Raw genomic sequence first — 26,944 nt, 5'->3', positions numbered from 1 at the left:
CACGTTTAGGAATCAAATTTTAACTAGTAATATTCAATCTTGACTCCATTTAATTTACCTTGGCCAACTACTTTTTACGATTGTTTGGCAAAGGCTCGTTTTTGGTTTTTCTTCTTGATGATTGATATGTGTATTTATCTTATAGTTTTTGGGAATAAACCACTTTTCTCCCTTCGGGAGCCACCTGCCTTCATCACCGGTGATGCTACTCATCAGGCAAGACAACAATATACATCAAACAGACAGCAGCACCCGACATCTCTAGTTGCAGCGACCTAGGGCCACAACATCTGCCCAGGTCTACAAGTCTACAGCTGTACCATTCGTTATCAAGAAGTTACCATCGAACCAGATACCAAAGCCATAAGTATAATCTACAAATTGTTAGTTTTTGGCAAGAATTTGAATATATTTGTTAATGCAATTAATAAGTCACATTTTTATTATATCTTTTTTGAACAATAAACATGATTGGTTAAAAATACTGTTTTGTTTGCTTCCATTCCGAATTTTCATAGTTCATTTCTAAGATTAGGACAAGACGAACACACACCTTGAGAGACTGAGCTAAAGCTAAGGGTGTAGCGATGGCTATCTTGGATGATTGAAGTAATATTTTCGAATATTATTTCAATTAGCTGGGGTAGTCCATCGCCTTTTTCGTTTCAATTTTTTTCAGTCCCCTACAACTACAAATAGTTTCTTATGAATTTTGATGTAATAGGAAAGCAATAATTCAACAAAATTTGATAACTTCCCATTGATTTTCCTATGGCCGTTTGACGATTCACCATCTGGTATAATATACCAATATAAATGTGTTATGTAAATGTTCTAAAAAACTACCGTAAAGGGGGGGGGTCATGAGTTGCAATTGCGGCGTCGACATAAGGGTGGGCCTCAATTGTAACCGATGCCTTACGACGAATGAGGGAGGGTATTAAACAGTTCAATTTTTTTACGCCGTAGTTTCTGGATGTTCCCTATACCATTCAAACTTTTAATAATATACACCCAAAATAAAAAAAATTAAGGATAAAGAACAATAACAGTTACTGTTCTTTATCCTTCGAGGGATTTCCCTATTATCGAGGGAAAAAAGATGATTAAGGGAAAATGAAAATGTAGTATGTCAAAGTGTGTAAATAATTTTATTTCCTTAGCTGAGCGCTTTCGACATAAACGTCATCATCGGAGCTAATGCTAAAATAAAAAAAGAGATCTTGTAAGAACAAGAAGTACAAAACTCTTTTTTTACTTACGTCAAATACTAAAAAAGTACCGCTACATAGAGGTGTAAAAAAGTGCATCTTAGGAATGTACATTTGATTTATAAATTTGTGAATGCTAACTTAGTCCTCCGTACAACAGCAAACAGCAAAAAAACAGAAAGAAACGGCCACATACACGTTGCACAAAAACATATATAAACTTTTTTCACGGTCCGGGTGTCGATATCACCCGTCCATCCTTGGCCTAGTAACAACAGCTGACTGACAAGGTCGGATATTCAAATCTGCTTTTATCTGTTCTGCGTTGACGTTGACAGCTGACGTTGAAACATGAATATTTTAAACATATTGAAAGGAAAATTGAAAATTTTTACAATGAAATTGATAAGGAAATGTACCTTAGATGTTTGTACTAATCAATTATTAAATTAATTGATAATTGATTAGTACAAACATCTAAGGTACATTTCCTTATCAATTTCATTGTAAAAATTTTCAATTTTCCTTTCAATATGTTTAAAATATTCATGTTTCAACGTCAGCTGTCAACGTCAACGCAGAACAGATAAAAGCAGATTTGAATATCCGACCTTGTCAGTCAGCTGTTGTTACTAGGCCAAGGATGGACGGGTGATATCGACACCCGGACCGTGAAAAAAGTTTATATATGTTTTTGTGCAACGTGTATGTGGCCGTTTCTTTCTGTTTTTTTGCTGTTTGCTGTTGTACGGAGGACTAAGTTAGCATTCACAAATTTATAAATCAAATGTACATTCCTAAGATGCACTTTTTTACACCTCTATGTAGCGGTACTTTTTTAGTATTTGACGTAAGTAAAAAAAGAGTTTTGTACTTCTTGTTCTTACAAGATCTCTTTTTTTATTTTAGCATTAGCTCCGATGATGACGTTTATGTCGAAAGCGCTCAGCTAAGGAAATAAAATTATTTACACACTTTGACATACTACATTTTCATTTTCCCTTATTCATTCAAGTGTGTACAAACTTATCAGTCTTTCAACTAAAAAAGATGATGTATTTATTCCTAACCTTGCATAGTAGGTATACTCGTATATAAATAAAGAACGGACGTTGAAAACATACGAGGTAAGTAACATATTCCTTTTACCAAAATGATTATTTATAATCGATCCTTGATTAGGAAAACCGCAAATAATTTGAATATTTATAAACCAGTTTTCTATACGTCTCGCCGACTTGTCTTAGTACGCAATTGTGAATAGATTTCTAAGAAACCTCTCTCTCATTCGACTCGATATGTAATCATCCATAAGGGGGACTCCCAATCTCGCGATGCGATGATGATCTGTTCTTGTTTTGTTGCAGTTCAATGGCGATGGATAATTACCAATAGGAGCGAGAAACTTTAAGAGGTTTTTGGGTCTAAAAACTCGGTTGTCTAAATCCAAAACACACATTTGTATAAACAGTTTAAATCTGGTACAAATTGTTAAATGTTATGTTTTTTATGGGATTAGCCACAGTTACAGCAGCTACTAGTGAAAAAATAACTATTCGTTACAAAGTACTCGTTACTTACGAATACCGAAAGTAACGATTACTATACAGAGAGGCAAATCGTTACTTTGATTACTTTGATTACTCTGATTACAGCGTTATCGTTACTTCGTACCAGTCGTATCAGAGCGAGTACCTATTTGAGTATTGTATCTACAATCGGTTGATATCGGAATTGGACCGGTATTCCACGAGTGTTCGGTATCAGTACAGTTAACTAAAATTTTATCAATGAAGGGCGAAGACTATGCAGAGTTTTACAGGATTACAGGGCGCTGAGAAGTAGCTGAAACAGAGGGAGGTAAATCATTTAACAAAGCATGTACCCAGAAACATATGTCGATACGATAAAATACGATTTGTCGAGGTAGATAATTTACAGATGTTTGTTCCTTTGAAAATAAAAATGCAAAACATTAGATTTTAATAATAAATACACAATATTCTTATCAGGTCTAAAAAAATACCTAGCTGAGATTGACCGGAAAAAAATTTAGAAATGATAAAATTTCTAGACTATGATCATAAACTTTAATTTTACATGTAGGTATTAGACCTGGATCCCGCGTAAGAAAAAAAAGTTGATTAATAGCAAGCTGAAAATTTGTTAATAGCTTAACGGTGTCTAGTCGGACAAACTTTGATGCACGGGAACACTGGAACAGGGGAAGTTTTAACTGTGGAGCATGATAAACGTGTCGTCCTCACAAGTTTATGATTGTGAAAAATAACAAGTTGTTTTTAAGTTTATTCGATAGCCAACGTTATATAATATACGAGAAAATGTTTGTCCGACAAAAATGTTGGGCATTTTAACGAGTCCGACACGTAGAACATGTCACATCACCGGAATTATGTTGGTGATGAATAGCAGTCTGATTTTTGGATGAGAGTTTAATGAAAGGTTAAAAAAGCAATTGGAAGTTATGTCCGACAAAATTAATGGGAAGTTCTCGTAGTCGGACATTCTAAACAGGTAAGATATACACAAAAATGCTGGTGATAAATAGCTTTCCGACAAAGATGAAATTTAATTAAGTAAATTATTCCTTACCAAGAATGACTGTTGTCGGAAAAAAATAAGGGGTAGATTTTGTAGTCGGACAATTTAAAAAAATAATTTTTGAAATTTCAATAAGGGGTGATCATTCTATGTCAAAAGTACCTGCAGTCAATTACAATCGATATCTTTCGATTTATCTCAACATCATTTAGATACCTCACTGTAATACATTTATAGTAGATCAGGCAAAGTATATTATGGATTGAGTGGTCTACCTATCTTTGTCTGCCACATGCGCGGGATCGCTTGGTTAAAAGAGATAGATAGACCACCTATCGACTTTTTGCACTGTATTCCCTGTCTACCCTTATGTCTATGAATACATTTCCATTTAAGAAAACTGTCACTTTTGACAATAATTCATAATAAATTGCAATCGTAACTTCAAATTTAAACTAATCGATTTATTTTGGCAGCAAATTATTTCTAGCCATGTGACATATTACATTAATATATTTCATTTGTAGAAAGTTGAGAAAAATTACGTTATACAATTTTAATAATAATTTATTTAGGTACCCTTTTTCAATCAAGCAAAGCATTACAGCACGAATAATGATATTCAATAGAATTTTCACAATTATCTGGCAACTGAACCTCATTGAATTGATGACCAAGCATTTTACGAACTTTGTAAAATGTTCGAAAATTACTCAAAAATGTTCCGTTGAATGGTTTCACTTTTGATTTGGCGACTTAAAATTTAAACTGTTAACACTCAAAAATAGACACAAAAACACTCCATAGTTAATATAAATTTTAATTTCCAACACACGTGGCAAACAGAAACTCAGAGACCATGTACTTTCAAATACTACTTTGTATAGCACAAAGTGTCACACTGACAAATGCAGCCTTCTATTATAATACATACTTCTAAGCAAAATGTGTCATATTTACGTATATTCTTATAAGCACCGGAGTTTTACACTCTTCACATTTTTCAATGTCGTTTACAGGGTTAAGATTTAAGTATGGAAAAAAGTGTATACAACGTTTTTTGTAGGAAATTTTCCGTACTTTCTGATGCGCCTAATTAGAAAACCCTAAGAGATTGCTTTCACATGTTCTTTTTGACATTTTTTATTATCATTTTGAGAATATCTAGAACAAAATCCACCCAAAAAAATAATTGTTTTGCTATATATACATGCATTGATACTTACCTCACTGTTTTTGGAGTGTGCATGTATATATAGGCACATGCAAATATGTGAATATAAATAATAATATACAGCTAAAATAACTTTATCAATATGTGACTAAGTCATTCTGAAAAAATGTTTTTTATTTATTTCCTTCGATTTGCCCAAACTTTTTGTCCGACATATAACTTTTTGCGTTACAAAATATAATTTTTACATAAACAAATCAAAATTAGCTTGCTATTTATCACCAACATTTTTGTCTATATCTTACATGTTTAGAATGTCCGACTAGGAAAATTTCCCATTAATTTTGTCCGACAGAACTTCCAATTGCTTTTTTAACCTTTCATTAAACTCTCATGCAAAAATCAGACTGCTATTCATCACCAACATAATTCCTGTGATGTGACATGTTCTACGTGTCGGACTCGTTAAAATGCCCAACCTTTTTGTCGGACAAACATTTTTTCATATATTATATAACGTTGGCTATTGAATAAACTTAAAAACAACTTGCTATTTTTCACCATCATAAACTTGTCAGGACGACACGTTTATCATGGTCCACCGTTAAAACTTCCTCTGTTCCAGTATTCCCATGCATCAATGTTTGTCCGACTAGACACCGTTAATCTATTAACAAATTTTCAGCTTGCTATTAATCAACTTTTTTTTCTTACGCGGGATCCAGGTCTATATGGCATTGTTTTTATTAGACCATGGCATGTAACACTAAAAACACAGAAATAAATATATTTTTAAATATACATAGTAGGTACCTAGAGACTTGCAACTTTTTGCATTGTATTTAGGATTAGAATGACGTCTGGATAAAAGTCTACAATAGAAAAATGGGTGGAGCAGCAATGACAGAACAATTAACAACATTAATTAACAAAATCATAAAACACAATAAAGTACCGGAAGAATGGAGAACAAGCGAACTAAGTCTACTATTCAAAAAGGAGATAAAAAGCAGCCAGAAAACTATAGAGGTATCAACTTGTTAAATACTACCCTAAAACTTACAACTATATTTTTACAAGACCTAATGAATCAGAGGATAAGTTTAGTAGATGAACAACAGGGTTTTCGTACTGGAAGATCGTGTAACGATGCAATATTCGTCATAAAGCAAATTACTTAGAAATCACTAGAGTATAGTAGACCAGCATTTCTATGTCTGATTTACTTGAAGAAAGCATTTAGTAGAGTTAAGACTCACAGATGTAATCCATCTTCTGCATAATAGAGAATAATTTCTCTTAGATATCATAAAAACTATTGAAAAAATCTACCATAACAACAAAATGGAGAAGTCAGAATATATGGACAATTTACAGAATCTATAGATATAGGCAGCGGAATAATACAGGGAGACTCATTGGGCCTATGCTCTTCAATTTAATCATGGATGAATGTTTATGTACTTTTGGATGCATTTTATTGTGCAATTATGCATTTCCACCCATTTTTGTATTGAAAACTTTTTCCTGTTTCACTATTTCCCTAAAAATAATTTATTTTTTCCTGTATGCCTTGGTCTATGTGTATTTTATTGTTATGATCCAAAAATCTAAAATAATATCTGCCCGGGCCAAAAAATTAGTAGTATTTAAAAACAAATCGTTTTTAATTATTAATTAGTTTGGACATAATTATGTCGGGCACCCCTTGTTTTTAATAATTTTTTAACATAATAGATTACATATCATTTAATTTCTATCCATTACATAGATCGGTGATGGTCGTTGTTATATCGGATCTTGAAATACTGAGAAATGCGATTCTCGATATGATTACCGGTACTCAAATACAATAGTAATCATAGTAATCAAAATATCCTACTAATACAAAATATGCGAGAAATGCGATTCTCCATATGATTACCGGTACTCAAAAACAAAAGTAATCAAAGTAACGAATACTGTAAATGATTACTTTGTACAAAAGTAACGATTTGTAACGATTACTCGAAAGTAGCTATAATCAACATCACTAGCCGCTACTACACCTACTAAATATAAGTGATTCTGTTGATCTTCCAGTCCTAATAGACCAGGGCGCATCTGTAAAAATATTAGTACATTTGGACGTTGAGAGGTGACTCAAATTTTGTTGCAGAAATTGCTTGAAAATAACTCAAATAATAATATTTTAGTTATCCTCCCTCTCAAAAAGGTCCGGAACATTGTTTAAATAATCAAAATGTCAAAAATTGAAGGAAAATTCGATTTTTTTCTTCGTTTTTTGATTATAACTTTAAAAGTTTTCATTTCCGAGAAAAGTTGTACTGACATAAAAGTTGCGTAATTAAATTTCCTACAATATAGAATTGGTTAAGAATTTAAAAAATAGTCACCCCAAATCTTAATGAAATTTACAGTGTTGTTTTACTATATCATAAAGTTTTTCTGGGTAAAATAAAATATGAAGGTTCTATGTGTAGCATAAATGGTTGAAAAACGTAAAATGCGAATACTTGTTTTTGTATGGTTTTTTTTTTCGCAATTATTGCTATTTTGCAACAAGGGTGACTATTTTTAAAATTTTTAACCAATTCTATATTGTAGGAAATTTAATTATGCAACTTTTATGTCAGTACAACTTTTCTCAGAAATGAATAGTTTTAAAGTTATAATCAATAAACCAATAAAAAAATCGAATTTTTCCTTCATATTTTGACATTTTGATTATTTAAACAATGTTCCGGACCATTTTGAGTGGGAGGATAACTCAAATATTATTATTTGAGTTATTTTCAAGCAATTTCTGCAAAAAAATTTGAGTCACCTCTCAACGTCCATCTCAAAACAGATGCGCCCTGGACTATAAATCCAGTTGTTCTTCAGCTTGTATTCTATTCTATTCTAAAATGGCTGACAGAAGATCGACTATGATTTTAAAAAATATATTTCCTACGCCGAAATTGAAATAACCGATCGTTCTGATACTATTTTACTATCGTACTAGTATTTCTTGTAACGACAATGGGATAAAATATCCAATCTAAAATATACCAAATAAAAGCACTTTAAACACAATATGGAAACACACATTTATTGATCTTCAAAAGACGTCTAATAGTGTCCCATTAGGAAAGCTGTGGCAAGTGCTAGAAGACAAGAATATGCCACCTACAGTTAGTTCCATGGTTCTTTACTCGTGCGTCATTAATACCTGGCGAGATAAAATACAATACTTTTTATCTAGCATTATTGTCTTCAATTGAAATTCATGTCATTGTCCACAAGTAAACAGACATGTTATTTTTATGAACGCTCTAGACTAGTCTAGACTCAATACATCTAAAAGATATAGGTACAAAAAATACGCTTGGGGACATTTTCAGATTTTAAGTACAGTTTGTGATATTTCTGGTTTGTTTAAGTACTTGTGGATTTTACTTGTGCCTGTTTGCTGGATTTTTAGAGGTTTTTTTGTCCTGTTTTTGCATTTAGAAGTTATTTATATTACACAAACAGTTCTTGTTTTCACAACTAATTTTATATTGGAGTTTGAAATTTTATGGTAAGTGTATTTGCCTGGCAAAACTAACATTTTACATTCTACAGTGCGTCCATAAAGTAACGCATACATTCATTATTTCGCAAACCGGCGACTTTAAGGAAACATTCCGAAACAGGTCGATTTTTATTTTTAAATTACAATTTTTTGGCATATATATCATACCAGTGACGTCATCCATCTGGGCTTGATAAAGTAATCGATGATTTTTTTAAATGAGAATAGGGGTCATGTGATAGCTCATTTGAAAGGGTATTTAATTCTCTATTTACTAATACAAACAATAACATATTTAAAAAAGATAAAGGCAGGTTTTGTTTATATTTGATTCAGAGTTGGACTACCATCTCCATATAGCTATTTCAGCATCCTCATGCATCCTCAGTGAAGCTATGCAGTCACAACTCTGAAAGAAACATAAATAATCCGCCTATTTAAGGGAAACCATCGCGATACAATGATTCCACCTTTTGAGACGCAATCTAGCGACATCTCTCGTATTACGAGGAAAACAACGAAAAGCCCTAGATACAAAGTTTACTACTTTTTAAACAATTAGAATAATTGAAATAAAAATATAATAAACAATATTTTAAATCTAAGACTTTTCGTTAATAAACTGCTTTCTGGCTGCATCCTGTATCTCCGGCTTTTACAATATATAAGCACAGAGACGACGAAAATAGGAGAAAGCAAATAGAGGACACTTAGGCCAAGCATTTACCTTCTCTTCGTCTAGGAAAAGAACCGAAAGACAGTTTCTAAATACTCAAAACTGAGTAAAAATGAAAAAGATAAAGGCAGGTTTTGTTTATATTTGATTCAGAGTTGGACTACCATCTCCATATAGCTATTTCAGCATCCTCATGCATCCTCAGTGAAGCTATGCAGTCACAACTCTGAAAGAAACATAAACAATCCGCCTGTTTAAGGGAAACCATCGCGATACAATGATTCCACCTTTTGAGACGCAATCTAGCGACATCTCTCGTATTACGAGGAAAACAACGAAAAGCCCTAGATACAAAGTTTAACAAATAACATAATTATTTATACAGCGTGTCCAAAAAAAATTTTTTAATTAAATTAATTGAGACAAAAAGAAGAATCATGTAACTTATTAAACTCAAAATTCGTTTTACTTTTGTCAGAAAACAGGAATACATGTTTATTTTGTTTATTTGACGAATAATAAATATTGCTTTTCGCTTAAATTCAATGTTAGAGCTGCCACCCACCTGCCTTTTGGAAGTTTAACATTACGCTTAAGCGAAAATCAATGTTTATTTTTTAAATAAAACATTTTTATGTTTTCTGGCACCAATAAAATATATTTAGAATTAAACAAATTACACACATTCATCTTTTTGTACCAATTAAATTAATTAAAAAAAACATTTTTTGGACACCCTGTATAAATAATTATATTAATGTTTATATTACGGAATAGAGAATTACATACCCTTTCAAATGAGCTATTACATGACCCCTATTCTCATTTAAAAAAATCACCGATTACGTCATCACGCCCAGATGGATGACGTCACGAGTATGATATGTATGCCAAAAAATCGTAGTTTAAAAATAAAAATCGACCTGTTTCAGGATTTTTCCTTAAAGTCTCCGGTTTACGAAATAATGAATTTATGCGTTACTTTATGGACGCACTGTATTTATTTGATAACGTCAAATTTTATAATATAATCCGTGATCGGAACAGTAGCCACATTCTGTCTGTTGCGTGGAGTAAATCCTATTCCGTATGCTTTAAATGATGACGCACGGGTAAACAACCATGGACTCAACTGTATTTACACTAATGCTTGCTAATGCTGTGCGGACATTGTACAACGAATTGACGAGTTTAATCAAGATTGGACAAGTGAAAAGGCGAGAAAAGGACTTCGCCAGCGCCAAGACTGCATTGCGCATACGCTATTTAAGATTTATGGGTTTGGATATCTGGAAAATAGAAAAGAAAATGTGAACATAATATGAGTATTCCAATTGGAGATCACAAACTGTACATCATGCATTTTGCCGAATAACCCAGTAATATGTACTTGCAGAAGATCAAGATGCTATGTTACGAAAATCATATGAATAATATACCGTGGGGTAATCGTGGGAGGTGAATGAAAGGCACTTAGAACTAAGAGGTAAAAAATCGAAAGTACAAACTACGAGACTGGAATGGTATAAGTTAGAGATGCATTAAGTGAAACTAGTTTGATTTTACTCAACAAACTTGACTTGACTTGAAAATCAAACTTTTTGTATAAAAAAGTTTGACTTCTTGATTTCGATATCTTTAGGTTTGACTTGAATTCAAACATCTTCAAACAGTTTGAAAAGTTTGAATATTACGCAACATGTTTATTTGTTCATGGCGGATCAACGGGGGGAGTAATGGGTGAGGGAGGGGTAGGGGAAATCCCCCAATCCCAACAAGGCCCAAACAAAATTTTTTGACAAATTTCAATAAACATAGAAATGTATTGGCTGATACGATATTTAAACCGCAGACAGACAAATAAAACCCAATAACCGCGCCAGTTAGGATAATAATTATTAAGAAAGCTTATAGCGTCTTATAGTATGATACAATTGATCCAAATAATGGCATAAACGAGACCTCCAAAGTGAAAGTTATCATCCAACACCAAATTGTTCTATATGGTCCACGTAATGTTCAGAAAAAAGTCACACCATTCTGGGCGTCGGCTTTGAAGGGAAGAGGGGGGAGAAATCGGTAAATTAGTAGTTTTTTACGTTTTTCGTCAATATTTTTAAAACTTTGCGGTTTAGCATGAACAACCTTTTATACAAAAATGTTCTACATTCAATTTGAAATAAAAAAAGGCCCAATGCATAATCCTTCTAAAATGAACGGTTCCAAAGTTACGGAGGTAGTATAGTATAACTGGTCAAAAAAAGGCCTAACCCAAACATCCAAAGTAAGAGTCTTCCTCCAACACCAAATTGTTGGATATGGTCCACATATTGTTCAGTAAAAAGTTACACCATTTTTAGCGTCCGGTTTGGAGGGGAGATTGGGGAGAAATCGGTAAATTAGTAGTTTTTTTACGCTTTTCGTCAAAATTTCTAAAACTATACTTTTAGTATAGTATAGTTGATCCAAAAGATGGCATAACCCAGACATCCAAAGTGAAAGTTATCCTTCAACACCAAATTGTTCTATATGGTCCACACAATGTCCAGAAAAAAGTCACACCATTTTGAGCGTCGGGTTTGGAGGGAGAGGGGGGAGAAATCGGTAAATTCGTAGTTTTATAAGTTTTTCGCCAATATTTCTAAAACTATGCGGTTTAGCATGAACAACCCTCTATACAAAATTGTTCTACATTAAATTTGAAATAAAAAAGTCCCTATGCATAATCTTTCCAAAATGAATGGTTCCAAAGTTACGGAGGCAGTATAGTGTAACTGGTTCAAAAAAAGGCCTAACCCAAACATCCAAAGTAAAAGTTTTCCTTCAACACCAAAATGTTCTATATGGTCCACATATTGTTCAGTAAAAAGTTACACCATTTTGAGCGTCCGGTTTGGGAGGGAGATGGGAGAGAAGCTGGTAAATTAGTAGTTTTTTTACGTTTTTCGTCAATATTTCTACATACCATTTTGGTACAATACCAAAATCTTCTACATAAAATTTAAAATAAAAAATGTTCTATACATAATTGTTATGAAATCAACAGTTAAAGAGTTACGGAGGGTGAAAAGTCGAGGTTTTCGATACTTTTTATATTTTTTGGGCAATATTTATGATATAACTATACCAAAAACCCAGACATCCAAAGTGAAAGTTATCCTCCAACTCCAAATTTTTCTATATGGTCCACATAATGTTCAGAAAAAAGTCACACCATTTTGAGCGTCGGGTTTGGGGTGGAGAGGGGGGAGAAATCAGTAAATATAAAAAGTATCGAAAACCTCCACTTTTCACCCTCCGTAACTCTGGAACCGTTGATTTTATAACAATTATGTATGGAACCTTTTTTGTTTTAAATGTTATGTAGAACATTTTTCTATAGAATATTCCTTACGCTAAAGCATAGTTTTAGAAATATTGACGAAAAACTTAAAAAAACTACTAATTTACCGACTTCTCCCCCATCTCCCCCCCAAACCGGACGCTCAAAATGGTGTAACTTTTTACTGAACAATATGTGGACCATATAGAACAATTTGGTGTTGAAGGAAAACTTTTACTTTGGATGTCTGGGTTAGACCCTTTTTGGACCAATTATACTATACTACCTCCGTAACTTTGGAACCGTTCATTTTAGAAGGGTTATGCATAGGGCCTTTTTTATTTCAAATTTAATGTAGAACAATTTTGTGTAGAGGGTTGTTTATGCTAAACCGCTTAGTTTTAGAAATATTGACGAAAAACGTAAAAAACTAGGAATTTGCAGATTTCTCCCCCTCTCCCCCCAAACCCGACGCTAAAAATGGTGTGACTTTTTTCTGAACATTATGTGGACCATATAGAACAATTTGGTGTTGGAGGATAACTTTCACTTTGGATGTCTGGGTTTGGGTCTAACTATACCATACTATTTAGCGTAAACAATGTTCTATACAAAATTGTTCTACATAAAATTTAAAATAAAAAAGGTCCTACATATAATTGTTATAAAATCAACGCTTCCAGAGTTACGGAGAGTGAAAAGTGGAGGTTTTCGATATTTTTATATTTCTTGCGCAATTGATGATGATTTTGGGTGGTGGGGTTGACGTTTCTTCAAGGGCTTATCACTAACATGCCACTGAAATAGCAAATTTTATTTACAAAACACAATCCTGTTAAAGAAAATTTCTTTCATCAGTAATAATATTATAAATTGCCCAAAAATATAAAAAGTATCGAAAACTTTCACTTTTTACCCTCCGTAACTCTGGAACCGTTGATTTTATAACAAATATGTGTAGGACCTTTTTTGTTTTAAATTTTATGTAGAATCCTTTAGAAACCGCATAGTTTTAGAAATATTGACGAAAATCGTAAAAAACTCCGAATTTACCGATTTCTTCCCCCTCTTCCCCCCAAACCCGACGCTCAAAATGGTGTGACTTTTTCTTAACAGTATGTGGACCATATAGAACAATTTGGTGTTGGAGGATAACTTTCACTTTAGATGTCTGGGTTTGGGTCTAGTTATACCATACTACTACTGCATTAATAATACATTAATTTTTTAAAAATTTAAACCCAACATTGTAGCCTGTATCCGAAATAAATTTAAATTATAGATATAAAACCATATAGACCTGGATCCCGCGTACCAAAAAAAAGTTGATTAATAGCAAGCTGAAAATTTGTTAATAGCTTAACGGTGTCTAGTCAGACAAACTTTGATGTATGGGAACACTGGAACAGGAGAAGTTTTAATTGTGGAACAGGTTAAAAATTTGGAACGTCAGACTACGTAAACGTTCCATGTATTTTGTCGGACAGAACTTCCAATTGATTTGTTACCATTCCATTAAACTCTCATGCAAAAATCAGACTGGTGTTTATCACCCACTGGGCATTTTAATGAGTGGAACATGAAGAACATGTCAAATGACAGGAATCATGTTGGTTAGTAATAACAGTCTGATTTTTGCATGAGAGTTTAATGAAAGGGTAACAAATCAATTGGATGTTATGTCCGACAAAATACATGGGACGTTTTCGTAATCTGACGTTCCAAATTTTTAAACTGTTCCACAATTAAAACTTCCACCGTTCCAGTGTTCCCGTACATCTAAGTTTGTCCGACTAGACACCGTTAAGCTATTAACAAATTTTCAGCTTGCTATTAATCAACTTTTTTTGGTACGCAGGATGCAGGTCTAATAACCCAATGGTTAGTTTTGAATTTTAAAGAAATACAAACGAATATACAGCAATACTTTTGTATTGTATTTTCGAGTGAACTAGCAGCTTGGTACCAGATGTTTTTTCGAACTGGCCCTAACTAAAATAAATGCCTTTTTTAATAAAAGAAAGTCATAAAAATTCCAAATCATTTTATTTTGAGCTGTCCATTGAGACACATGTTACTGTGCTTCATCTGCTAAATACAAATTTTAAGATTTTAGCACTTGAATACTATTTTGTCCTATTGTAACATGAGCGGAGCGTGAGAGGGCAGTATAATACAATCCAGGGGTTCTATGTAAAATATAAACGAAAGTTGAAAAGGTGGAAGATTGTGATTCGGTAGTTCTTTTATTTAAGTTTAAAAAACAATGTTACGTAATGCGCTGTTCGAACCATCCTACCCCCTCCCTGTGTAACGCGCCGTAACGTTTTACATGACCCCCCCCCCCCCCCCAACTTGCGTTACGTAATACTTGAACTGAACGCTCCCAAAGTAGACTAAATTACATTTTGTATGCTAAAAAAAAACTATACAACGAATTATTTGTTTTAATCTAGTAACACTCAGATATAAAAAAGTTATATGGATAAAACGAAACTTGCCAGCAAGCAGTTCTAAGCATTCAGGAATCATTTTCAAGAAATTTAAATTTACGACCATATTTTGATTATAATCGCTTCCTCTATTAAGTTACTTTTATGTGGCACACATTGTATTATTAATTTTCTTATCTTAATTGGCAACTAACATGTCAATCTCGACAAAAAAGTATGTCTACTAAATAAATTATTTTTCAAACTCTTTCAAACTAGTTTGACAAACAGTTTGAATTTTCAAACCTGTACGATTGACTTGTTGACCAGTTTGACTTGACTTGATAGCCCTGGCAGCTAAGGCCATTCAAATGAAGAGAAGAAGAAGACTTGACTTGAGTTTGACTTGAAATTAAGTCAAGCTCAAGTCAAGTTCAAACATTCAAGTCAAACTTGTGCAACTCTGATATAAGTTAGGAAAAATACATCTACAAACTTCAAAATCTATATTTTCTTTACATTTCTTAATTAAAAACGGTTTAGAGACTTCTTCTGACGTCAAAATGTAAATTTTTACACAGCTGCAAAGTTAATAAAGAGTAATAAAAATTAATGACCAGACTAATAGGAGCCATGTTAATACAACCGAAGAATTGTTAAATTTTACGTTTTACTTCTTAAATCGCAAGAGTTCAGCGACCGTCTGAAAAAATACTGGGGACCCCTTTTTGATCAGATCATCATATTCATAAGCGGTCTCTCGCTCTCTCGTCGATTCGACCCGGATCTCCATTGTCTACGTCACTCGCGGGGACACTCAACATTCAAAGCAAAACGTTGATATCTCACAGAAAATCGCGATACCCACTTCTCGAACTCGCTGTCGCTAGCCACCTAAACATTAGCTAGGCCAACGACGAGGAGTCGAGGACCACGATTGCATTGCTACCAGAGGCGTATCTTCTACTCTTAAAACAATAATTATTATCTTCGTACACTACGGTATTTTATGATTACATCATAAAATGTAAAGATGTAATTGGATAAGTAGCAACCAAAGCAGCAGAAAGTAGTATTTTTTGTTCTTCGCAGTGTTAGTGTTTGTTCTTCTGGAACCAGAATTGAAGAGTTAGATGGCGTCTACAAATGTCCAGTTTGTCAGTTTCGTCAAACGTCAGTTTTTTTCGTCCGTCAAACGCTTCGGAGAAAAATAAATAAAAATGTATGATACACAACGTACTTACACATGAAACATAAGGTTTAGGCCTGGATCCCGCGTACCAAAAAAAGTTGATTAATAGCAAGCTAAAAATTTGTTAATAGCTTAACGCAGTGGCGGCTCGTGGCCTTGGAGACAGGGTCGGCAAGGTTTTTTTTTGTCTCCTCATATAGGTATACCATCAAACTAAAAGGCTTAAATCATCATAGAAGATTTTGTTGTTTTTTGTTTTTTTTTATTTGATGTACTTGACATTCTCTCTTGTTTCATGGTGTTTCGACAATACGTTTTAATTCTTTTGAGACAAGATAAATCCCGTTTATTTGAGGCAGAAATTGGTGGTAATAAGAAAATTGATGAACAGTTTGTTGTAATGAATTGCAGTACTTACTACATAGAATTATACATACATATTTTGTAACTTAACCCACTTTCTGAAAATATTTGAATCGGCATAATTTTTAAGTACCTAACTTGAACTTGTAATAATAAATATCTTGGAAATTCTTTGGCAAAGGGAACTTTTAAATTTTGAATCGTAAAAGAGGTCAAAAATTTGCAAATCTTCAAAATTCGAAAAACGAGTATATATTTGCATATAATAGTAGGTATCCAAAATTTCAAGATATACCTACTCGTTTTTCAAGATATGTATCATGTCGGTGTCTTTTTTGGGATGGTTCGGAAATATCAAGCGAATCCAAAAAGTCACTGCGTATACATTGGAAACTACTATCATTACGGAAATCTCTGAGATTTTGCTCCAGCTTTCGTATTCACCCGTGTTGAGCTGGCCCCCCCCCCCACTAGCAAAAATTAAAAAGCAAATAGCCCTGATTTATGAGCTATTTATGAGCTCTCATATTCCGCAAACTAAAAATTTTGAGCTCGTTCCACTGAGCAGGAATTTAATACCCTAGTGGGGGGGGCTGAGTACTTAAAAATAGGAATATTGAATCGGTTTTTGCGGCAGAATTACGAGCTATTTATGAGCTCTTGAAATTATATAGTTTCGATTTTTGAGCTCATCCCCTTCACCCCCAAACAACCCTTTAATTGATTTAACTTAAGAGAAAGATGCTGAGAAAACTTAAAATATATCGTATTGCGGATATAATTCCTATAGCTTATATACTCTAAGAATAAACTATTAAATCAAGGGCATTTCGATTATTGAGCTACAACCCCTTCGCAAGAAAACCACCCTATCTTCCCGGCTTAAGAGAAAGTTGTACTTAAAATGCGTTAAACTAATTATTTGGCGACTACATATCATTTAATAATTTATAAGCTTCCAAATTACGCGCATTTAGATCAGTAAATTGCAATTTATTTTGTATAGTGCAGTCACTGAAGGTAAAAATCAACGATTACCTTCAATTTCGGTGAACCTTCATCGATTTTCACGAAAATTGGTCAGTGGTTAGAGGATACGTCAAGAAACAAAGGTGACATGGTACCACCTTGCGCCTTTACCCTGAGGGTGGATACCGCCCCTTCTCCGGGGTGAAAATTATTTTATAAAAAATAACTGCACAAATCAATAAAAGAACAAATTAAAAGCAAAATTTATTATATAAAGTTAATAAAATAAGTCAATACTTTTTAAGTTATCAAAGATCAAAGAGTTTAATTATTTGTGAAAAAAATGCATGTTTTGAAGAGGTTTTTTGTAAATCACTGAAAAACTGCAAGTTTTTACAAAAAAGTTAATAGTAGTTTAATTCGTATAGCTTATATTCTAAGAATAATCTCTAAAATCACGCGCCTTTCGATTATTGAACTACAACCCCTTCGCAAGAAAACCATCCCATATTCCCGGCTTAAGAGAGGGTTGTACTTAAAATAATTTAAATTAATTATTTGTCGACTATATATTGTTTAATAATTTATGAGCTCGCAAAATATACGCATCTCAATTATTGAATTGCCATTTTCTTTCTATAGTGTAGTCACTGAAGGTAAAAATCAACTATGACCTTCGATTTCGGTAAATCTCCATTCATTTTCACGAAAATTGGTGAGCGGATTTTGAATCAAAATTTTTGATACTATCAACTTTTTCTGGATCTTATTTTTGATGGGTATTTCTAAGTACTTTGACAAGTATTTAGTACCTAAGTGTTATAAATTGCATCTTTTTCCCGTTATTTAAGCTTGAACCCTTAGATTTGAACAGTCGCGGAAAAAAATATACATTTAATTACCAATAACTTACTTTAAATTAACATTAAAGGTTTTTCAAGTAAGCAATTTATTATATTTTTTATTAGCTTCAATTTTAGTGATGAAAACTTTTTTGTAAAAACTTACAGTTTTTGAGTCATTTATGAAAAATCGCTCTAAAGCATGCATTTTCTTTCCAAAAATTAAAATATTTGATCTTTAATAAATCAAAAAGCACATTATGTAACAAATTTGGCTTACAATTTGTCCCTCTCTCGATTTGTGGGGTTATTTTTAATAAAGTAATTTTCACTCCCGAGAATGGGTGACATATACCCCAGGCTAAAACCCCAAGTTGTTATTGTCAATTCGTGAAAATAAATGGAGATTTACCGAAATCGAAGGTAATAGTTGATTTTTACCTTCAGTGACTGCACTATAGAAAGAAAATGGCAATTCAATAAATGAGATGCGTATATTTTGCAAGCTAATAAATTATTAAACGATATGTAGTCGCCAAATAATCAATTTAAATTATTTTAAGAACAACTCTCTCTTAAGCCGGGAAAATGGGGTCGTTTTCTTGCGAAGGGGTTGTAGCTATATAATCGAAAGGTGCGTGATTTAAGAGTTTATTCTTAGAATATAAGCTGTACGAATTAAACTATTATTACTTTTTTGTAAAAATTTACAGTTTTTCAGTGATTTACAAAAAACCTCTTCAAAACATGCATTTTTTTCACAAATAATTAAAATCTTTGATCTTTCATAACTTAAAAAGTATTGACTTATTTTATTAACTTTATATAATAAATTTTGCTTTTAATTTGTTCTTTTATTGATTTGTGCAGTTATTTTTTATAAAATAATTTTCACCCCGGAGAAGGGGCGGTATCCACCCTCAGGGTAAAGGCGCAAGGTGGTACCATGTCACCTTTGTTTCTTGGCGTATCCTCTAACCACTGACCAATTTTCGTGAAAATCGATGAAGGTTCACCGAAATTGAAGGTAATCGTTGATTTTTACCTTCAGTGACTGCACTATACAAAATAAATTGCAATTTACTGATCTAAATGCGCGTAATTTGGAAGCTTATAAATTATTAAATGATATGTAGTCGCCAAATAATTAGTTTAACGCATTTTAAGTACAACTTTCTCTTAAGCCGGGAAGATAGGGTGGTTTTCTTGCGAAGGGGTTGTAGCTCAATAATCGAAATGCCCTTGATTTAATAGTTTATTCTTAGAGTATATAAGCTATAGGAATTATATCCGCAATACGATATATTTTAAGTTTTCTCAGCATCTTTCTCTTAAGTTAAATCAATTAAAGGGTTGTTTGGGGGTGAAGGGGATGAGCTCAAAAATCGAAACTATATAATTTCAAGAGCTCATAAATAGCTCGTAATTCTGCCGCAAAAACCGATTCAATATTCCTATTTTTAAGTAGTGGGGGGGGCTGACTCAGCCCCCCCCCACTAGGGTATTAAATTCCTGCTCAGTGGAACGAGCTCAAAATTTTTAGTTTGCGGAATATGAGAGCTCATAAATAGCTCATAAATCAGGGCTATTTGTTTTTTAATTTTTGCAAGTGGGGGGGGGCCAGCTCAACACGGGTTTCGTATTCTATTTTTGGAATTAATAATGTCAGTTGACTGATTTTGAACAACAATGAATATCTTGGGCCAACTCTGTCTTAAAAATATTTAAAAGAATATTAAAAGAGTAATCATTTAATAAAGTTCTCAAACCGATTGCTTCACGGATCGAGGTATCGCCGCTTTCAAAATCGTCGCCTTCGATAATAAAATCAAAAACTTTCAAAAGCTGTTCACGAAAATCTGCTACAGATACTAAAACTACTAGAGATAATCTGCTTAGATAAAACTAACCGAGATTTAAAATTTCATCGCGTCTGACAAACTGTTTGCTGTTTTTTCGAAACAAATTTGTTCTAAAGCAGTAATCCGTGAGCTAAACTGGCAAGAAAAGACGATATTCTTTATTTTTTTACACGTAACATGCACAACTAAATTCACTATATGCGCATCATAGTATAATGAGTAAATAAAGATTGTGATGCAATAGTTTTAACTTTTGCCTGGAGACCATTCAATTCACCACACATCACAGCAACGCCGTCATAAGATTGCCCCAGTTTGCCCTGCCAATTTATTTTTGATATCAAAAATGTTTTTCTACAACTGTGTTAAAAATGCAATTTTTAGCACTCCATACGAGCGTTAAAAATGCTACTTTAAGGCACTAGTGCTTTAAAATATTTTTAAGGCACTGCAGTTCGTATTGACCGTATAGACAATTTTGATGTAATGTCAAAAAAATATAAAAATGGAATGTCAGTCACGTTCAAGTAAAAGTTTTTGTAGATATTGTCCTGTAATTATGTTTGTAGAAAAAATATTGTATGATATGCGTGTTAAAAAGTACATTTTTAAGGCACTCATGTGAATTGCAGAACTCGCTATCGCTCATTCTGCAAACTTTCACATGCGTGCCTTAAATGTGTACTTTTAACACTTATATCATAAATAACTATTAATATGTTCTTTAAAACACCAAAAATATATTCTGCCTTATTGCTTTTACTCACGTCTCTAAAACCTAAAAACCTCTCATAAATATTACCACGTAACGCGTATCGAACAACAATAATTGATAATTGTGAATGACATGATAATCAGAAGTTTCATCTACTTCCAGCGAAAAGCAAATGGTTTTCTAAATCTCAGATTCAATAACGTTATTCAAAATGTAACTATTTGATTATATGTATTAGTTCATTCTGTATTACGAATACACTTCGAATCAGAAAGTAAATATTTCTAAAACAATTTTATTAATTCTCTATAATTACTTTGATTTTTAACAAATGCTTCGATCCATCATGTCCACTAAATGATAATTCCTGACAACTTAAAAAAAATACAATATCAAACGACGTAAAACGGCGTGATTATTTTTGACAATTTCTGCCGATGCGATGCTCCAAATGAAACACCGACCGGCAGATTTAAAAGTGCCGTCCCTGGCCGCTTAACCCACGGAGAGAATGTATGTATGTTCGCTTTCGCTTGCTCACCGACTTGTTATTTCGTTGAGTTTTACGTGTAAATCGTCAAGCTACGGAGAGTTGGGTACGGCTAGCCGAAAAGTCAGATGAATGGTTCGGATCATTCATTTTTTGAGAAGTTTTTTATGCGCAGGGATCACTTAACGCTCGGATTGATCAAATCCTTTTAAAAACCATGAATAAAATTTAGTCTGTATTATCTGACAGATTTTTTTACTTCACAGATACAAATATTAAAAAAATTATATATATAAATGTGTGGGTCGGCACTGCCGACGCTGACCGGCCGCCACTGGCTTAACGGTGTCTAATCAGACAAACTTTGATGTACGGGAACACTGGAACAGTGGAAGTTTTAATTGTGGAACAGGTTACAGGTTTCGAACGTCAGGTTACGAAAACGTCCCATGTATTTTGTACGACTTTCTTTAAACTCTCATGCAAAAATCAGACTGTTATTTACCACCAACATAATTCCAGTCATTTGACATGTTCTAAAAAATGCCCAACATATTTGTCGGACAAACATTTTTTCATATATATTATACAGTGCTAGTCAAAAGTCCGTACCCCCCCTCATATCTTTTGAACGGTTATACCTATAATAGTGAAATCTGGAGGGGGAAATAAACGGACGTAAGCTCCTTAACTAGTCATGACAGGTGACGTAATAGTGACAGATGACGTTACAGAGCCACTGTGACCGACAATTTTAAATGGGACGTTATGGCAAGTGATACCTCGTTTGAAAGGTATTGAAAATACCTATTCAGTTATGCTAGTTTTGTTTGAGTTTAAGCTAATTTTGATGTACAAATGAAATAAATATAAAATTGTAGTTTCACATTTAATTAATAAAAATTCAAAATTCCGCCTATGATTACTTGTCAAACAGGTTGACGTTGACGTAAAAACTACTAAAGAATTAAAAAACGTCAACTTTTTTGACAAAAAATCCATAGGCGGACATTTGAATTTTTAATAATTAAATTCGAAACTACAATATTATATTTATTTATTGTATTCACCAAAATCAAAATCGACTTAAACCCAAAAAAATTAGTATGACTGAATAGGTATTTTAAATACCGTTCAAACGAGGTATCACTTGCCATAAGGTCCTATTTAAAATTATCGGTCACAGTGGCTCTGTAACGTCACCTGTCAGTATTAAGTCACCTGTCATAACTAGTTAAGAAGCTTATGTCCGTTTATTTCCTCCCTCCAAATTTCACTATTATAGGTATAACCATTCAAAAGATAAGAGGGGGTACGGACTTTTGACTAGCACTGTATAATGTTTGCCATTCAATAAACTTTAAAAAAACCTGCTAGTTTTGACAATCATAAACTTGTAAGGATGACACGTTACACAATTAAAATCACGTTCCACAATTAAAACTTCTCCTGTTCCAGTGTTCCCATAAATCAAAGTTTCTCCGACTAGACACCGTTAAGGGGATGAGTACGTATTTTCGGCGGCAATGCTATTCAAATGGGGATTCATTTTTTTCGAATCCTGAGAAAACTAATAAGTATTTTTGAAAAATGTAAACGCAGAATGAAAGATTAGGTTCTTACCGAGGGAGGTCTAAAGTCTCGGAAAACTTATATAATGTTTATTTTAATAAATTACAGGGTGAAAAACTAAGAGCAAATGTAGTGTGATTTTTAACTTCAAATATCTCATTCAAAAGAAACTTTTTATTTATTCTAAGGGACTTTCGGCCCTCGATAATAATTTAGTCTTTCATTCTGTGTTTAATTTTTTTAAGAATATTCATTTGTTTTTTCAGGATTGGAAAAAAATGGACACCATGTCCGTGGTGATATTTTCCAAAACGAACATTCGCTATCTTTGTCATACAACGCACTGAGTCAAATAGAATATAATATGATGACAACACAGTGACAGTTTTAAATATTTGACATGGAATCGGGAATATTTTGAGTTGTTGATTAAATAATATTGATAGTGTATTTGATAAATAATTGATTTAAGACATGAACTTAATAAAAAGTTATTTATTGTTTATTAGGTATTTATGGAAGATCCAAGCAGAGAATACATCTGATATATTCTGTGATCCAAGTATGTTTTTGTTAAAGATGTTCAAAATTGTAAACGTTCCAAAGTAACAATATATTATTAAAAAAACACTTTTTTCCTCTTTTCTCGATTGAGTATTAGTTTTTGTTGTACATATAAATTAATACAATCACTGAATACATAGTTAGTGAAAAAATTATCACATTTATTAACTGAATTAATAATTTGCAATTATACAAATAACAGTTATCCAAGAACATTCAAAAGCCATCTCTTTAAAGTTAACGATTGTCAGTAGAATGGCATTCTAGTAATGTTTACATATCCATACCAGTGTGAATTTTACTACACGTAATTTGCCGTGTAAAGACAGAAAAAGTAGGGATAGCCGTAAAATATTTGCGAATTATGTACCGATGGTCTTAAGCTATTAACAAATTTGCCCTGGTCTAATGAAAATTTTGCCGAGACAAACTCAGTAATTCACTTGTGTAGACAATTGTCAATGGGCAACGTTATGAGCATTTGCTTAATTGAAATAATTAAATTCAATTATTATTTGATTACTTGTTTTTCATAACTTTATTTTTTATTATCTTGTAAATGGTAGGGAATAAACCCTATCAAAACAGCTATCAAAATAGCTATCAAAATGACAGTGTTGCCATTTAAGAAAATCAACGATTACGTCATATCTCTAAATTGGGACACCCTGTATACATTATTATTGTATGTCAAAAATGACAATTTGAAATACTAATCTACGGGTCTGAGCATTTTTCAAAAAAACAATTAGTATTTTACTTATTGAATTTATTCCAAATTGCAGACATAACTTTGTTATTTTCTATTACTTGTAAATGGTAGAGAAAAAAAAATTTGATATTTTGCAGTTGTGTATAACTTTACACACCCCATCAAAATAGCTATCAAAAGAAATAGAGTTGTCATTTAAGAAAATCAACGATGACGTCATATCTCTAAATTGGGATACCCTGTATACATTATTATTGTATGTCAAAAAGGACAATTTGAAATACTAATCGACGGGTCTGAGCATTTTTCAAAAAACAATTAGTATTTGAGATATTGAATTTATTTCAAATTACAGACTCTCTCTGTATAAAGGCCAACAGACTAAGATGGACAGGGCATGTGATACGCAGTAGTCACAATCGGATTATAAACAATGAGTTTTGGAAAAGACCAAATGGGAGGAGATATATAGGAGAGTCTAGAAAAGGGCGGAAAAATTCAACCCGAGAAGATCTGAAAAAATTCTTCGGAAAGGAAAATCTAGTCTAAAAGTGAGATATACATAAAGGCAAATAGACTAAGATGGATAGGACATGTAATATGCAGTAACGACAAACGCCTCATAAACAATGCGTTTTGGAAAAAACCAGAAGGGAGCAGATTTTTAGGTCTTCATGAGGTCTATTCGTGGAGCACATCCTGGCCTTACCCAGAGGGAGAACTCCTACACATTAGCTGTTCAGAAGGAAAAATTCGACCTTATCGAACGCCCAATTTTGTAATCCGCAGACGTTCTCCCTCTGGGTAAGTTCAAGATGTGCTCCGCGAGTAGACCTCTAGAAAAGGGTGGAAAAATTTTGACCGAAAGGATCTGAAAAATAGGGAGTGAGATAATAGGAAAGATTGGCACAGTACCATCAAGAACGGAGGGCAATAGTAAACTCGGTAAAGACTCACGAAGAGTTGAAACGCCATTGACGAGAAAAATAAATAGTCATAATTCGACACCCCCATCGAACAAGGTTGTAACTCAAGTTACATCTTTTTTCAGATTTCAACACAGGCGAATTCAGCAAAAAATTGCGCACACGTCAATATAAACGACCTAGTTTAATTCTCAATAGTTTGGCTAATAAGAAGTTGTATTTTAAGTTACGTATGCCATTTTACTCCATTTTAGCTTGAAGAAGGCAGTAACACAGGATACTCCCTATGTAAAATATTTACTTTCTTTATACTTGACGATTAACAAGGTTTTTAAATGAGTTACAACTTTGTTGCACGTATGTTTAATTTATAACGTATTCAAACATATGGTGCATCTCATAAGTCAAATTATCGAAATAAAAGTAAAAACGGATTTACGGAGTTTTTTTCCTTTTTGGTAGTTGCGGTGGACAAAATAAGTATCGAATAGTGTTTGCTACGTACTTCTATGTAATGAAAAAGTTTAATATTAACATTACACATGTATTTTTAGAAATAGCACATTCACAAAACGAGGGTGATTCAATGCATGTCCTTATGGAAAAACAGAAAAAACATTGAGTCGTATATGCTCCACACCAATGGATAACCACGATACGATATGCCAAAGCCTCAGGCAAGCCTAAATCCGTAAATGAAATAAATCAGAAGCAAATTCTAAATTTTAACCCATTTAAGGGCACACATGTTAATTTTAAAGTAGATATTAATAGTAAAAGAGTAAAGTAATAAAGTAAAATGGTTTAAAATTAAATATTTACAGATACGCAATAAAAATGCGAAAAATTTGATATATTTTATACCATGACTTTTTCATAGTGATAGAAGTTGTGTTGAATATTACTGTTATTGTAAAATTTATAATTTCCAATTAAAATTGTGTAAACTGTGAGTTGATATTTTGTTTAAATATACCATAAAAACTAATTTTCTTCTAGCTATTTTGCAAATAACTCAAAACATACAACCTTTTAATAGATAAACGGGAAAAATAATTAAAACGGAGAGAGTAAAATGGTTGTTAGGCGAGTTACAACCTTTTTCTACGAATACTCATGTTTAATCTCAAGGTTGTATCTCAATCAAACTCAAGATTCTCAATAGCTAATAAAATTACAAAGCATACATCTCACAGTAATCCCTTATTATGTTATAAATATCATATCACATTAGTGTAAAAGGGTCTAATAATTTCGCTACCAATTTTTAAAAATTCTTCTTTTTGGTTTTTTGCCTCTCCTGTAAAATCGCTAAAAATTAGTTACAACCTTGTTCGGTGGGGGTGTCGAATTATCCACTAGCCGCTAATAAATTAATTAATATTTCCACAATAATAAAACAGCGTAACACAAAATGCAATAAAGATTAAATATCAGATCTTAGTTAAACGGGACATATTAAATTACAATTAACCTATCAGGTTTATGATGTAAAGTTGACAAATAATTCACCTATGCAAGTTAATATGTAAAAAAAACAAGAAAACCTCGATGGAGAAAAACTTCAAGGATTCATTTGTTTGGACCAGGATGCGTCTTTTTATAATCGACAACCTTCGGACAAAAAGAATTCCTTTCACTACAAAAACAAATCGGCAACTGTAAGTTTTTGTTGCAATCGTAATAATATTTTTACGATAAAAGAGTAAAAATATTTATATAACGAAATTTTAAAGCTGAATTAAAACGACAAATTAAATTAACTAAAATAATAATAAAGTACACTTGGTTTTAAAAGTAA

The 26,944-nt window shown here is 32.8% G+C and overlaps 1 protein-coding gene and 1 long non-coding RNA gene across 2 annotated transcripts in view; one reads left to right on the top strand and one right to left on the bottom strand.

The window, feature by feature from the left end:
- The window catches only part of LOC114329052 (probable ribonuclease ZC3H12C), a 184,130-nt gene that overhangs the window by 143,383 nt on the left and 13,803 nt on the right, over window positions 1–26,944 (bottom strand). The window lies entirely within an intron of this gene.
- LOC126888792 (uncharacterized) lies at window positions 1,848–26,063 on the top strand. Its single transcript, XR_007699648.1, has 3 exons — window positions 1,848–2,061; window positions 2,121–2,338; window positions 25,698–26,063. It is a non-coding gene; the product is annotated as an uncharacterized LOC126888792 (long non-coding RNA).

Source organism: Diabrotica virgifera, chromosome 7 (assembly GCF_917563875.1).
Source record: "Diabrotica virgifera virgifera chromosome 7, PGI_DIABVI_V3a".
NCBI lineage: Eukaryota > Metazoa > Arthropoda > Insecta > Coleoptera > Chrysomelidae > Diabrotica > Diabrotica virgifera.
Note: the sequence above shows the minus strand (reverse complement) of the source record. Positions and strands in the feature narration are given on the sequence as shown.